The sequence below is a fragment of the Arachis ipaensis genome, chromosome B02, assembly GCF_000816755.2.
Source record: "Arachis ipaensis cultivar K30076 chromosome B02, Araip1.1, whole genome shotgun sequence".
In the NCBI taxonomy this organism is placed as follows: domain Eukaryota; kingdom Viridiplantae; phylum Streptophyta; class Magnoliopsida; order Fabales; family Fabaceae; genus Arachis; species Arachis ipaensis.
Window position 1 is genome coordinate 17707260 of NC_029786.2, and position 14151 is coordinate 17721410.

General features: G+C 35.7%; 1 long non-coding RNA gene across 2 annotated transcripts; it reads right to left on the reverse strand.

The window, feature by feature from the left end:
• On the reverse strand, positions 3073–5308 carry LOC110268752. 2 transcript variants are annotated; one of them, XR_002357173.1, is made up of 4 exons: positions 5163–5308; positions 5017–5071; positions 4800–4928; positions 3073–3098 (listed from the first exon to the last, which is right to left on the reverse strand). It is a non-coding gene; the product is annotated as an uncharacterized LOC110268752 (long non-coding RNA). The 2 variants fall into 2 exon arrangements; XR_002357174.1 differs by lacking the exon at positions 3073–3098 and adding an exon at positions 3576–3588.

Consider the following 14151-nt stretch of genomic DNA (forward strand, 5'->3'; position numbering starts at 1 on the left):
ATCAAGATCACTCTGTCATCCTTCATCAGATAATAAAAGATTAGAGGATCATGAGGGTGGAGCAGCTGAAACAGGGGCGAGACATTGAAGAGCTCAAGCGCTCCAAAGGATTCACCAGAAGGAGCAGTAGCCGCCATCACTGAGGTGGTCATGTTTCATACTCCCTTTTGCTTATGTTATTTCTATTTTCATTGTACTTTATTTTATCATCTGTTTTCTATTCTAGTGCATGATCGCATTTAGTATTTCGTTTCTTTCTAGTATTCTTTTTTCTTTGTTGTGTTATAAGATATCTTATGTATCCATCGCCAAGCTTAAAAGAAAAATTTATTGAAAAAGAAATAATAAAGGTACATAAGATTTCTAGTTATATCATGAGTTATTCCAATTATTTTAGATGTGGTGGTCTTATCTTGATTTTCTGAATGTATGAATTAACTGTATATAATTGATGTTGAAGTTAAGCATGTTGACTCTTGAAAGAACAGTGAATTTAGAGAAATATTATTGATTCTCTGAAAAATAAAAAATATTGATTCTTGAAGTAAGAGAAAGCAGCAAAAAATAAAAATAAAAATAAGAATAATAAGAAAAAGAGAAGAGCAAGGATCCAAATAATACTGAGCTAAAGCTTGATAATACATCACTTGAACCAATAATTCATCTGGGCTAATCGAGGATATGTGACATATAATCCGATTAGTTATGGGTGATGAGGTTCTTGTGGCGCTAAGGCTAGAATCATTGAGCTTCATTCTCCGATCCGGAAGATCTGACCTTGTCTGTGACGTTTTGAATAGGATCTACAAAGGAGTGTGAATTGCGCGGGCTTCATCCTCGTTCATATTGAATGACCATTGACAATGGCGTTTGATATGAATTAGAGGAGATTAACTTCATGAGAGGACATGAGTTAATCACATACAGCTTTGTCATAAAATGAACCATTCATTGTTGAAGTAGTATGTAAGAAGTATTAATCCAGAAAGATAAAGCATCTCAAAAGCCTTAACTGATTTCTCATTATTGTTTTCGCGTTAATTCTTTACTGCTTTCTTTTATGCGCATACAATGTAACACCCTACCTTTTAGCACCTCATGATCGTACTAAAAGCTCAGTCGTTACTTACCTCTAAACCTTTTTATTCTATACTATTTTTATTTAATATTGAGCTTTCGTGAATACAAACTGAAACTTTCACCAAGAAAACGAAGAGTCGGTACTTTAAATCATTTAATTACAAAACTATATATATCCACGTAGTATTATATACATAGACTTACTCAAAGATCCTCAAATATAATTCCTACCCCTCTAAAAACTAAAACAATAAATGTTGAGGGGAAATTAAAGTCTAACAACTCAACTTCTAAACAGAATCTTCTACGCTCTTGCAGTTTTGTACTAAGCTTTCGGACCTGTAGCTGAAAGGGATAGAAATAGGGGGTAAGAACTGGGGAGTTCTTAGAAGGGTCAGGGTTAGAAGTTAAGTTCGTTTCATTATGTTCTCAATCAATAACAACAGTCAACAAAGTATAATCCAACTCAGCAATTATAGAACATACCAATCACAAGCACACACAATCATAGAAAACACAATCACAAACAAATATGCGCAAACAAGTATGATGCATGTCTAGTCCTATACAGGCCATGAGCTCATGTGTCGGTTTATTGCCCGATTCCCGACACTGGTCCTGAGATAAGCGTTTCGTATCGCCGTCCTTATCTCAGCCAACGTCCCCTCCATGAGCGTTATGTATCGCCGTCCTCATGGGGAAACCTTTATTTCTGTCTCCAGTGAGTGTTATGCATCGCTGTCCTCACTGAGCCATCCCTATAGTGTCAAGTGAGCGTTACGCATCGCCGTCCCACTAGACACTTGGCACTAAGGCCCAAACAGCATTCATCTCTATCTTAGTCTTTGCTCTCTGCTCTACTATGGCAGAGATTCCTCTAGTTAATACATTCTTTCATTCCTACCCTCCGCTCTCCTGTGGCAGAGGTCCCTTTAGTTAATACATTCTTTTAATATTTGTTTTCTGTTATTTATTGAATTATATTTTCACTTAACTCAGCAACTTTTGTCTAAGTTTGTCTTCCAGTCTCATAACCTCTATAAGCAGCCTCTGTCTTACAGGTGAGGCTCTCTCTAGCCAATGTATGTATTGATAACCTTTGTAAGCAACATCTATCTTACAGGTGCGACCATCCCCTGAAGTGGCCGATGTATCTCTGGAAAGCGAATCTCAGTGGGCTTACCACCATATCTTTACTTAACTCATTTTCTTTTCGTTCTTTCTTTCTTTCTTTCTTTCTTTCTTTCTTTCTTTTGTTTCTTTTCATTTCACAATAAAGTTTATCTTCGCATTATTCCCTCGCCTTTCCCTAAGTGTCTTATGGAAAAGAATTATAAAATACTGTAATTTACATTTGGAACACTCACTTATTTTCATATTTATAAAAATAACCCTGAGTTTTTATGAAATACCCATTTTTATCTCTCGTACTTTATTTACTACCCAAAATACCTGAAAACTTATATAATTACAAATTGTACCTCGATACCATAATGTAATACCCTACCACACTAAGCTTTACCCTTAAGTTGTAAAACAGAGGTGGTGTGGTATTACGACCTCTAAAATAAAATATGTACATATAATAGCAGAAGAGTTATAATATGCTAGGAGCCTTGAAGAATAGAGGAAATCAAAATCGCGAAATAAGAGCGCAACGCTCAAGGAACGAGTTAACTTGCGTGCTAAGAAAACCATAACTATTAAACATAAGATAACAGAAGTAGGAATAGAGTGCCAAAGATACAAAATAATAAACTCTTAACTCAGCCTGCGAAGTCAAGACTGGCCGGAGAATATTTACACATATATACATACATACCCAAAACCCAAAAGTACATATACACAATCCTGCCTCTCCATAAACCTCTAAGAGGATCAAAAAGAATAAGTTATTTGGAGAGAAAGCGAAGTACATATATATATATATATATATACATCATAGCATAACAAAATAACCCAGTAACCACTCCGCTTCAAGAGTCCAGACGACTATCGAGATGCCTCTCGACCTGCATCTGAAAAATAACAATGTAGTATGGAATGAGAACCGGAGGTTCTCAGTATGGTAAAGGTGCCACACACATAATATATAAGGTCCTGGGAATGCCAGAGGCAATCCTAGAACGTCGTCACTCAGATTATAAAGCTTAAAGTATTAAACAGAAGTCATAAAAGGGTGGTTTTCTAAGAGAACCTAAACCTAACTTAGCTTAATCTTACATCTAAGTCTCATACTACCATTCCTCCATACCTCCAACTCCATCATGCATTTCACAGACATTTAAACAGATAAAGGCAAGCACAGGAAGGTTACAAATACTGCAAGTAACAAATACACATTTAACATGGCAAGTACATTTAGGCACACCCAATTAAAGCACAAGCAAGTAATTCAAGTAATATGCATATGATGCATGCCTATCCTATGGCTGATGAGGCTCATCTGTCGGTTATCCAGCCAATCCGACAAGTCTGAAAAAACTTAGACTATCCCCCGACGTGCATCTCCAAGAGTCTATGCATAGCTTTTTCTCAAATAATCAATATTGCTCAATGGGGGTTACATTCCCGGGAATTTATATAGTGCCCGGTCATACTTACGTCGTAGGGTCAATAAAGTATCGAGTTTTCTACCTGGTACACGTGGTGGCAAGCCACGACACTTTATCCAGAGAACCTCGTATCTCAGATCATTAAATCATTCAAGCCAAATTTCATACATAATTATTCTTGACATCTCAGAAATAATTCATCTCTTTTCAGCTTTACTTCACCTCCAAGTTATTCCCGTTTCCTAACTTCATTTTATTATCGGGTGTAACACTAATATTCATGACTAAAGGAATGAAATTAGAGGTTTAGAGGTTTGAATTTTAGTTTAAAAACATTAAAAATCATGCTTGCTGAAATAGGGCCCACGCGTACGCGTGACTCACGCGTGCGCGTGGAAATGTAAAACTGCAGCTCGCGTGCGCGTCCTTTTGTCATACGTACGCGTGAACATGCTTGTTTACTCCTTACGCGCACGCATGGGACTCGTCGCGTACGCATCGCCAAAAATCCACTCCACGCGTACGCGTGGGCGTACGTCCTTTTAAAAAATATAAGGCAGATGCAGTAGTGATGCAGCAGTAGCAGGAACCTGTTGAAAACAGGGCAGTTTATAGATGCAATCTTTCAGTCCCTATAACTTCTTCATTTAACAATATTTTTCACCCGTTCATCGAGTGGCATAAATATTGTGAACCCAATTTTCATTTCAAAACAAGTTAGAAGCAAATTGAGGGTCCGAAAGTCAAGTTATGCCTCACCGAAGTTCGGCCAAAAACCAACTTTGCAAAACCTCTTAAAACTCATTTACATTCCAAAACTTCCATTTCATTCCTTTCTAACCTTGCCAAATCCAACAACACATGTCAATAACAAAACTCAACAATACTTACACCATTCATCAACCACCAACCATCAATACTATATATATATAAACAAAACCATCAAGCCTTCAACCACTATGCATGTAACCTATAAAATCATTAACTTAGCCATATCTCATCACTCATATCTCATTAAATGTCCACATAACAACCATCTCTATTACACAATCAAACCACATCATAAATATCAAGTATACTAAGCATTATACCATTCCGTTGCAATTCAGCTTATCCTATGGTCATCTAGTCTAAGTTTTCACAGAACATTATATATTACCATACCTTGGCCGATTTCCACGTAACGACCAAAGCAAATTATTTAAAATCAAGGCAGCCCTTCAAAATTCAACTAATCAGCTTCCTCTAAGTTCTAGTATTCACAATTTCAAGCTCCAATTATTTATTCACAATCTAATACACATTCATAACACATATATATCCAATTTAATACTCAAAACTCAAATTTAATGAAATTAAAATAAAATTATCGTATCTTCACCTTACCCAAGCTTCACATAAGCAAGAGTGAACGCTTTCCTCAAGCTAATTAGATCCTAAAACATCAGAAATCAAAGAAATTCAACATTCCCACTCAAAATTCGAAAATTGGGGGAAAGAAGAGACTGAGGTGAAATAGCAAGTTACCTATAAAATTGTTCTGGTAGAAACGTAGAGCTCGACGCAGTGAACGTGTGGCCGTAAACGATGCAGCGATTGGAGCTCGGACGGAGAAGTTACGAGGATCGGAAAGTTGCCGTAAGGGTTTCGGGAGCTTTCGTTCTCCCTGGAGCTTTCACGCTCACAGGTGAAAATGAGGAAGAAAGGGCTTTCGGGCTCATTTAATGTGTTGGTCCGGTTGGACCGACAGCCCGGTTCGGATCCGGTTCAACTGGTTTGGCCCGTTCGGTCCAATTTTTTACCGATTTCTTTGAAATTAGTGTCAAAATTCTCGTTTCGATGAGCTCTATCCAATTTTGATATCATATTCGCATTTCTAATCTTCCTTATTAAAAACTAATTCATTGACTAATTATCTACTAATAAAGTTTAAATATTAATTTTTCTCTTATTCCAAAACTGAAACCCTTAATCCTTCCTTTTCAAAATATTACTTGTATTTTAATTCGTTTTCGAGATTTTCGATTATCGATTTTTTTCAACTTTTAATTTAATCTTTCAATCACCAAATCTCATCAATTTTCTCAAAATACCATATCTCAACAGTCCCAAAACCATTAAAACAACCACAGTTGAGCTGTTTCTCATAGCCAAACCAACAAATGACAAGCAACAACAATAATTCAACATAAAATCATTCCAACTCAAACAATAATCAACTAAATCAACATTCACTTATCAAATTCATATTTAATTATTATAAAGTTACCAAAACCTACCTTTGTATGAGATCAAAACAATAAAAGTTTCGGAAAAACTTTTTGACCGAACTGCTCAAGAAGAAAACGTCAAAAATCATCTATACCTCCTAGAACTCCAATTGACCGAACTCAAGGAGAAGGGGAGCTATATCATCATCAACTTCCACCGAACAAAAGTTATACCAACGTGTAGAGGAGAAAGATACAAACTCCTTTTTTGGATTAATTTTTTTATTGGAGGTACGAATCTCGAGCGCCGAAGATCAAAGGTTCCATACTTTCTTATTCTCTCTCCTTCTCGCCCTTCATTCTTTTTCTTTCTTCTTAAATTCGGTCACATTAGAGAATGATAAGGTGAGATCATGATTAATGTAATAAAAGTGATTAGGTGTCATGCGAAGGTGATCTACGGTTATATATGTGCATGTATGTATACATATAAATCACACATCTTATTTCTTTTCCTTTGATTCTCTTAGGCCAAAAAAGTTAATGATGATGAGATAATAGAAAATAATAATATCCTAATGAGGTATCAAGAATAATAAATGAAGCTGGTTGGGTGTCGTGGCCTAAAGTTGCTGAGTCAGCGTACAACTCTGTGACAACCCACTGGTGATCACTGCCGACAAAGCTACATCTAATGGTGACAGAGAACGACCCTGCCATTTCCTCCTTGACATCAATGGTCTTTTTATCCCACACAATACCCCAGCACTGCCCAACTATTAGCAGGGTGCAAGGCATGCCGAATTCTATCCCTGCCACCCCTGAAGAAAGACTTGAAAAGCAAAGGAATGAATTCGTCTCAAAAGAAAGAGCTAGCGAACCACACCAATTCCATTCCAATTCTCCCCCAATTCAAGTTATAAATATCCGAAACGAATAATTATAAAAATTGATGGATATATTAAAACACAAGTAATAATATATATGAATTATTAATATAAATGATATTAGCAACATAACGATAAAAGATATACAGTGAAGTATTAGCAAAGCTAAGTTTATCGAAGAGTACCAATATTTACTCATATCGGCATATATCTAGCTCGATAATAATATTATTAGCTAAACTTTATTTTTAAATTAAAAATATCAATTACTCAAATTAAAATATACATATATTTTTCATTACTTACAAATTTCTAAAATAAAAAACTCCAATTTATAAAATAAATTATAACTTATTTATATTTATATTTTGAAAAATGTGAGTCATTACATACAACAACAACCATTATCTTCTATTTGCCTGACTAAAATATGCAGGATAACCATGTACTAAGATCTTGCCGGTGAAGTTGTACGAGTTCAATTTTGCGCACCGTGTACTAGGATTATTACTTCTAAGTTCAAACTTGAGTATTAGGATTTTGTTGTAAGCTACATATCAAGCTCAGTGGAAAGGATATTACCTCAACATCTTTTAACTCAAACTCAGGACTATGAGCAAGACATTTGTTCCCGAATGTATCACAAGTTCTACTAGTTCCAGTTAACCTTTTAAACCAAAAGGATGCAATTAAGAGATTTCACCAGGAGTACTTAAACAGTTCAACTATAACAAAATGTAATAAAAGAAACTAGGCAGCATGGTTGTAATACTTACAAATCTTCATGTAAGCATAAGGCATAATTACCCTCCACCATCCAGTGCAAGCAAATAATTCAAACACATGTACTAGTACCGATTGGCACCTGTAGAAAAAGATATCTAATCAGAATCTTCCAGCTTCAGAGAAACTCAAAAGAAAGAAAGAAAAACTTATGTTAGCAACTCATGCTTAAAATAAAAAGATCTTGTGCCCTGAATAAAGAGAGAAACGGAGTATCTTAGTAATAATTCTCAACAATAGCAATTTCACCTAACAATTAACAAAACTCATCAATTGCAAAGTCTCAAACAATAGAACATCCAACATTTTACTGGTTGCCAGTGAGTAGTGGCTATGACCTAGATCGATCGCATTATGATTCGCGAAGTCTTCAAACTAAAGAAGTATGAGGAAAATCTAGAAAACATTTGAAAAGAATCCAGAAATTGGAGTGTTGAATCTGATATACCAATAGTCATTGAACTTTATGACCGAAGATTCACGAATTGGAATGCAAACCATACAATGTTTGATTTAATTCTAAGATCTAAAATGTTTTTCAGAGGCCAATGTCTTAATTAATAGATTTAAACCCTAAATTATGAATTCAGTGAGAACAAATTTATCCAATCGTGAAAACACAGGATTGATGTTTAGACATTAGAGTAGCGAAATCGAAACCCTAAAACACTAATGACAAGAATAAAAATTAAATATCTTGTCAGAAGCGTTTTTTGTCCATCTCTGCCTTTTCCATTCCAGCTTGCTGCTTCTGTTTCTCCGACCTCTCTCTCTCGTTTTTGCACACACAAAAAATCATCGGAATCGGGCTTCGAAGTAGGAGAAGGAGAAAAGGAAAGGGAAAGGGAAAGGGAAAGGGAGAGATACCTTGATGTAGACGCTCTCTTTGGTCTGCTCCTCTTCGCTGAGAACCCTACCTTTGTCGCTGTAGAAGCGAGAGAAAGCACCGCGAGATGTTGAGTCCAAAAGACAACGGCAATGGTGCCGAAGCTAGAGAAGACAATGATGACGGCTGCGAGTCTAGAAGACGATGGCGACGACATCGAGATTGGAGAAGACGACGACTGTTTGAGGGGAAGAACTGTAGCTCATTAACTGTTTGAGAAGAAGGCGAGAATGGTGAGTGATGAGGATAAGTAAGGGTTAGTAAGGGTAGAGTAATTTATTAAATATTTTAAATTAGCGACCGATTTAGCGACTGATTAGTTATAACATTATTATACTGCGGTCGCTAAATCGCCATCTTAATTATTAGCAACTGATTTAGCAACCACCAGCTTAGCGACCGAGTTAGCGACCAATCTTTTTTAGCTTATTTTTCTATTAGTTGCAAAATCGGTCGCTAAATTAAAAAATAGCGACCGATTTTGTGACTAATAATTCCAAGTGTTACTTCCTCATTTCAATTGCTAATTCGGTCTCTAAGTTAAAAAATAGCGACCGATTTTAGCGACTACCTTTATGTTACTTGTATAAAAATCTTATCGGTCGCTAATTCGGTTGCTATTAGTGACCGATTTTGTTGGTCGCTGCGACTGATTTAGCGACCAAACTTTTTTTGGTCCTAGAAATTCTATATCGGTCGCTAAATCGGTCGCTATTAGCAACCAGTCTTTTCGGTCGCTAAAATCGGTCGCTATTTTGATAATTTCTTGTAGTGTACGTTCATGATTTAAATAATATTGGAACCCCTGAACAGATTCTAATGATTATAAAAAATCTAAAAGAAGAGTTTGAGATGAAAGATCTTAGAAAGACTAAATTTTGTCTCGGCCTTCAAATCGAGTATACAAACAATTGGATCTTTATTCATCAAATAACATACATAGAAAAGATCTTAAAGAGATTTTATATGGATAATTCACAAAGAAAACGAAGATATCCTTGGTCATGAAGTACCATATCTCAGTGCCATTAGAGCACTAATTTATCTTGGTAATAATACACGATTTGCCATATCATTTGTTGTGAATTTACTAGCAAGGTATAGTTTCTCTCCAACCAGAAGACATTGAAATAGAATCAAACAAAATTTTCGATATCTTCATGGAACAGTTGATATGAGACTATTTTATTCATATGAATTCAAGTCACAATTAGCTGACTATGCAGATGCAGGATACTTGTCTGATCGACACAAAGGAATATCTCAAACAAGATACTTATTCACATATGGTGATATAAATATATCATGGAAGTCTACAAAACAGACGATAACAACAACATCCTCTAATCATGATAAAATACTAGCGATACATGAAGCAAGTCGCGGGTGTTTTTAGCTCAGGAGTTTAATCCAATATATTTCATTATCATGTGGATTGACTGATAGAAAAATAGCTCCAACTATTATGTTTAAAGATAATACAATATACATTGCTCAACTTAAAGGTGGAGACATCAAAAGTGATAGAACAAAGTATATTTCTCTCAAATTCTTCTTCACTCATGACCTTCAAAATCAAGGGAACAATTGATGTCCAACAGATCCGCTCAAGCAATAATCTGCCAGATTTATTTACAAAGTCACTTCCAAAATCCTCCTTTAAAAGATTAGTACAATTGGGATGCACCGAATTTGAGATATTAAATAATGTCAACAAGAGGGGGATGTTATACTCTTTTTTCTTGGTCAGGATTTTGTTCCTATTGGATTTTTCTCGACAAGGTTTTTAACGAAGTAGTCCTTATCACAAAGGATATTGTACTCTTTTTCCTTCACTAAAGTTTTTTCCATTGAGTTTTCTGTAGTAAGGTTTTAATGAGATATAATCATAAATAGACATCCAAGAAGAGTGTTGTAATATAGATGCTCATTTAATGATATGTGACTTTCTTCATAATATGAGTGGCTCACTTTTTCAATAGTAGAAGGCTCAAGTTCTCAAGATGAATTAACTTAATGAAACTTGTAAAAGTGAACTTTGTAGTTTGTACGTGTATAAATAGGAAGAGCATAGATTGAGATAGAATACACAAGATTAATATAAAACACTTATATATTAATTTTGTTGTAAAACAAATAAAATATACTAAATATAAAATAAAGATGTATAAATAGAAGACTCTAGTATTAATATTTACTACAATATAATTATCTTACTATAGTAATAGAAATAATTTATATATTCACTACTATTATATATTAGCAACGTATGGAAAGAGAAGAAGACAATATAGAGAGAGGGGAGATTATTGTTATTGATGTGTTATCATACGAGGCTTAAGCCTCTATTTATACACATACAAAATCTTGATTTTCCACACTTCATTAATTGAAAATCAAATATTCTCTCCTTGAGAAACTGAGCCGCCCAAGAATTAAATGGGCATCCAACTCATTTCTCATTCTTATCACAATACTCTCCCTTGGATGACCATTTAGGAATATGCCTCATTAAAACCTTACTAAAGAAAACCCAGTGGGAAAAAAACTTTAGTGAAGGAAAAAGAGTACAATATCCTTTGTGATGGGGACTACCTCATTAAAAACCTTGTCAAGAAAAACCCAATGGGAAAAAAACCTGACCAAGGGAAAAAGAGTACAGTCTCCCCCTCATGCTGACATCATTTAATGTCTCAAAATCGGCGCATCCCAATCTCATGTACCAATCTTTCAAAGGAGGATTTCGAGAGTGACTTTGTAAATAAATCTGCCAGATTATCACTTGAGCAGATCTGTTGGATATCAATTGTCCCTTGATTTTGAAGATCATGAGTGAAGAAGAATTTGGGAGAAATATGCTTTGTTCTATCACCTTTGATGTATCCGCCTTTAAGTTGAGCAATGCATGCTGTATTATCTTCAAATAGGACAGTTGGAGCTATCTTATGATCAATCAGTCCACATGATGACAAAATATATTGAATCAGACTCCTCAGCCAAAAACACTCGCGACTAGCTTCATGAATCGCCAGTATTTCAGCATGATTAGAGGATGTTGCTGCTATCGTCTGTTTTGTGGACCTCCATGATATAGATGTACCACCATATGTGAAGAGATATCCTGTTTGAGATCTTCCTTTATGTGGATCAGACAAGTATCCGGCATCTGCATAGCCAACTAGTTGTGACTTGGATCCATAGGGATAAAACAATCCCATATCAACCGTTCCATGAAGATATCGAAAAATTTGCTTGATTCCACTCCAATGTCTTCTGGTTGGAGAGGAACTATACCTTGCTAGTAAATTCACCGCGAATGATATGTCAGGTCACGTATTATTAGCAAGATACATTAGTGCTCCAATGGCACTAAGATATGGTACTTCAGGACCAAGGATATCTTCATTTTCTTCTTTAGGACGGAATTGATCCTTTTTCACATCCAAAGACCTTACAATCATTTGGGTACTTAATGGATATGACTTATCCATATAAAACCTCTTCAAGATATTTTCTGTGTATGTTGTTTGATGAATAAAGATCCCACTTTTTATATGCTCGATCTGTAGGCCAAGACAAAACTTAGTCTTTCCAAGATCTTTCATCTCAAACTCTTCTTTTAGAGTTTTTATAATTGTTGGAATCTCTTCTGGAGTCCTAATGATATTTAAATCATCAACGTACACAGTAATTATAATGAATCTAGATGTATATTTCTTTATGAAAACACATGGACAGATATCATCATTCTTGAATCTATTTTTGGCCAGATACTCAGTAAGATGATTATACCACATTCGTCCAGATTACTTTAGACCGTATAAAGATCTTTGCAATTTAACTGAGTATAACCCATGTGAATATTCATTGGATGGTTTAGATATCTTTAGTCCTTCAGGGACTTTCATATAGATATCCCGATCTAATGAGCCGTATAAATAGGCTGTTACTACATCCATTAAATGCATATGTAATTTATGATATGCACATAAACTAACCAAATAACGCAATGTTATCGCATCCACTACAGGGGAATACATTTCTTCATAATTTATACCGGGCCTTTGTGAAAAACCTTGTGCCACACGTCGTGCTTTATAGCGTACAACTTCATTTTTCTCATTTCGTTTTCTCACAAATACCCACCGGTATCCAACAGGTTTTACATCTTCTGGTGTACGGACTACAGGTCTAAAGACTTCACGTTTTGTAAGTGAGTCTAACTCAGCCTTCATGGCTTCTTTCCATTTTGGCCAATCATTCCTTTGTCGACATTCTTCGACTGATCTTGGCTCAATATCCTTACTTTCATGCATGATATTCAATGCCACATTATATGCAAATATTTCATTGACAATTGTTTTATTTCGGTCCCATTTCTTTCCTGTAAAGACATAATTTATCGAGATCTCATCATTTTCACAATTTTCAGGTACCTGAACATCTTCTGGCGTTAAAACTATATTAGAATTTTGGACAACTGCAGGTGTCTTTACTATGTCTTTTTCAACAAGAATAATATTTACCTCTTTTCTCTTTCGAGGATTTTTATCTTTGGAACCGACAGGCCTGCCACGCTTCTGGCGTGTATTTGCTTCAGTGGCTATTTGTCCTACTGGGACATCAATTCGAATTGAGGCATTTTCCGCCCTGCCACACTTCCGGCGTGAATTTACTTCAGTGGCTACTTGTCCTACTGGGACATCAATTTGAATTGGGGCATTTTCCGCTGGTATATAAGATTTGGTTATCCTCTTTGTATCGAAAAATGCATCAGGCAATTCATTTGCTATTCTTTGCAAATGTATAATCTTTTGAACTTCTAGTTCACATTGCCCTGATCGAGGATCTAAATGCATCAACGATGATGCATTCCAATTAAGTTCCTTTTCAGGAAGCTTATTCTCTCTCCCTAATGTTGGAAATTTTGATTCATCAAAATGATAATCCGCAAACCGGACTTTAAATACATCTCCAGTTTGTATCTCAAGATACCTCACTATAGAGGGAGAATCATATCCAACATATATCCCCAATTTTCTTTGGGGTCCCATTTTGGTGCGATTAGGTGGTGCAAGGGGAACATATATCGCACATCCAAATATTCTTAGATGGGAAACATTTGGCTGCTGGCCAAAATCTAATTGCATAGGAGAGAACTGATGGTAACTCATTGGTCTCAAATGAATAAGTGCTGCGGCATGTAAAATAGCATGCTCCCAAACCGAGGTTGGGAGATTTGTTCTCATAAGCAAGGGTCTAGCAATTGATTGGAGGTGCTTAATAAGTGATTCTGCTAACCCATTTTGTGTGTGAACATAAGCTACTGGATGTTCAACACTTATTCCATTAGCCATACAATAAGCATCAAAAGCTTGGGAAGTAAATTCACCAGCATTATCAAGACGAATTGCTTTGATTGGATTTTTTAGAAATTGTGCTTTTAATCGAATAATCTGAGCCAGTAATCTCGCAAACGCCAGGTTGCGAGAAGATAATAAGCACACATGTGACCATCTCGAAGATGCGTCTATCAGGAACATAAAATATCTAAAAGATCCACATGGTGGATGAATAGGTCCACATATATCACCTTGAATCCTTTCTAGGAATTCAGGGGACTCAAATCCAATCTTTACTGGTGATGGCCTTAAAATTAACTTCCCTTGAGAACATGCAGACAACAAAATTCACTAGATTTAAGAATCTTTTGATTCTTTAGTGAATGTCCATCAGAGTTTTCAATAATT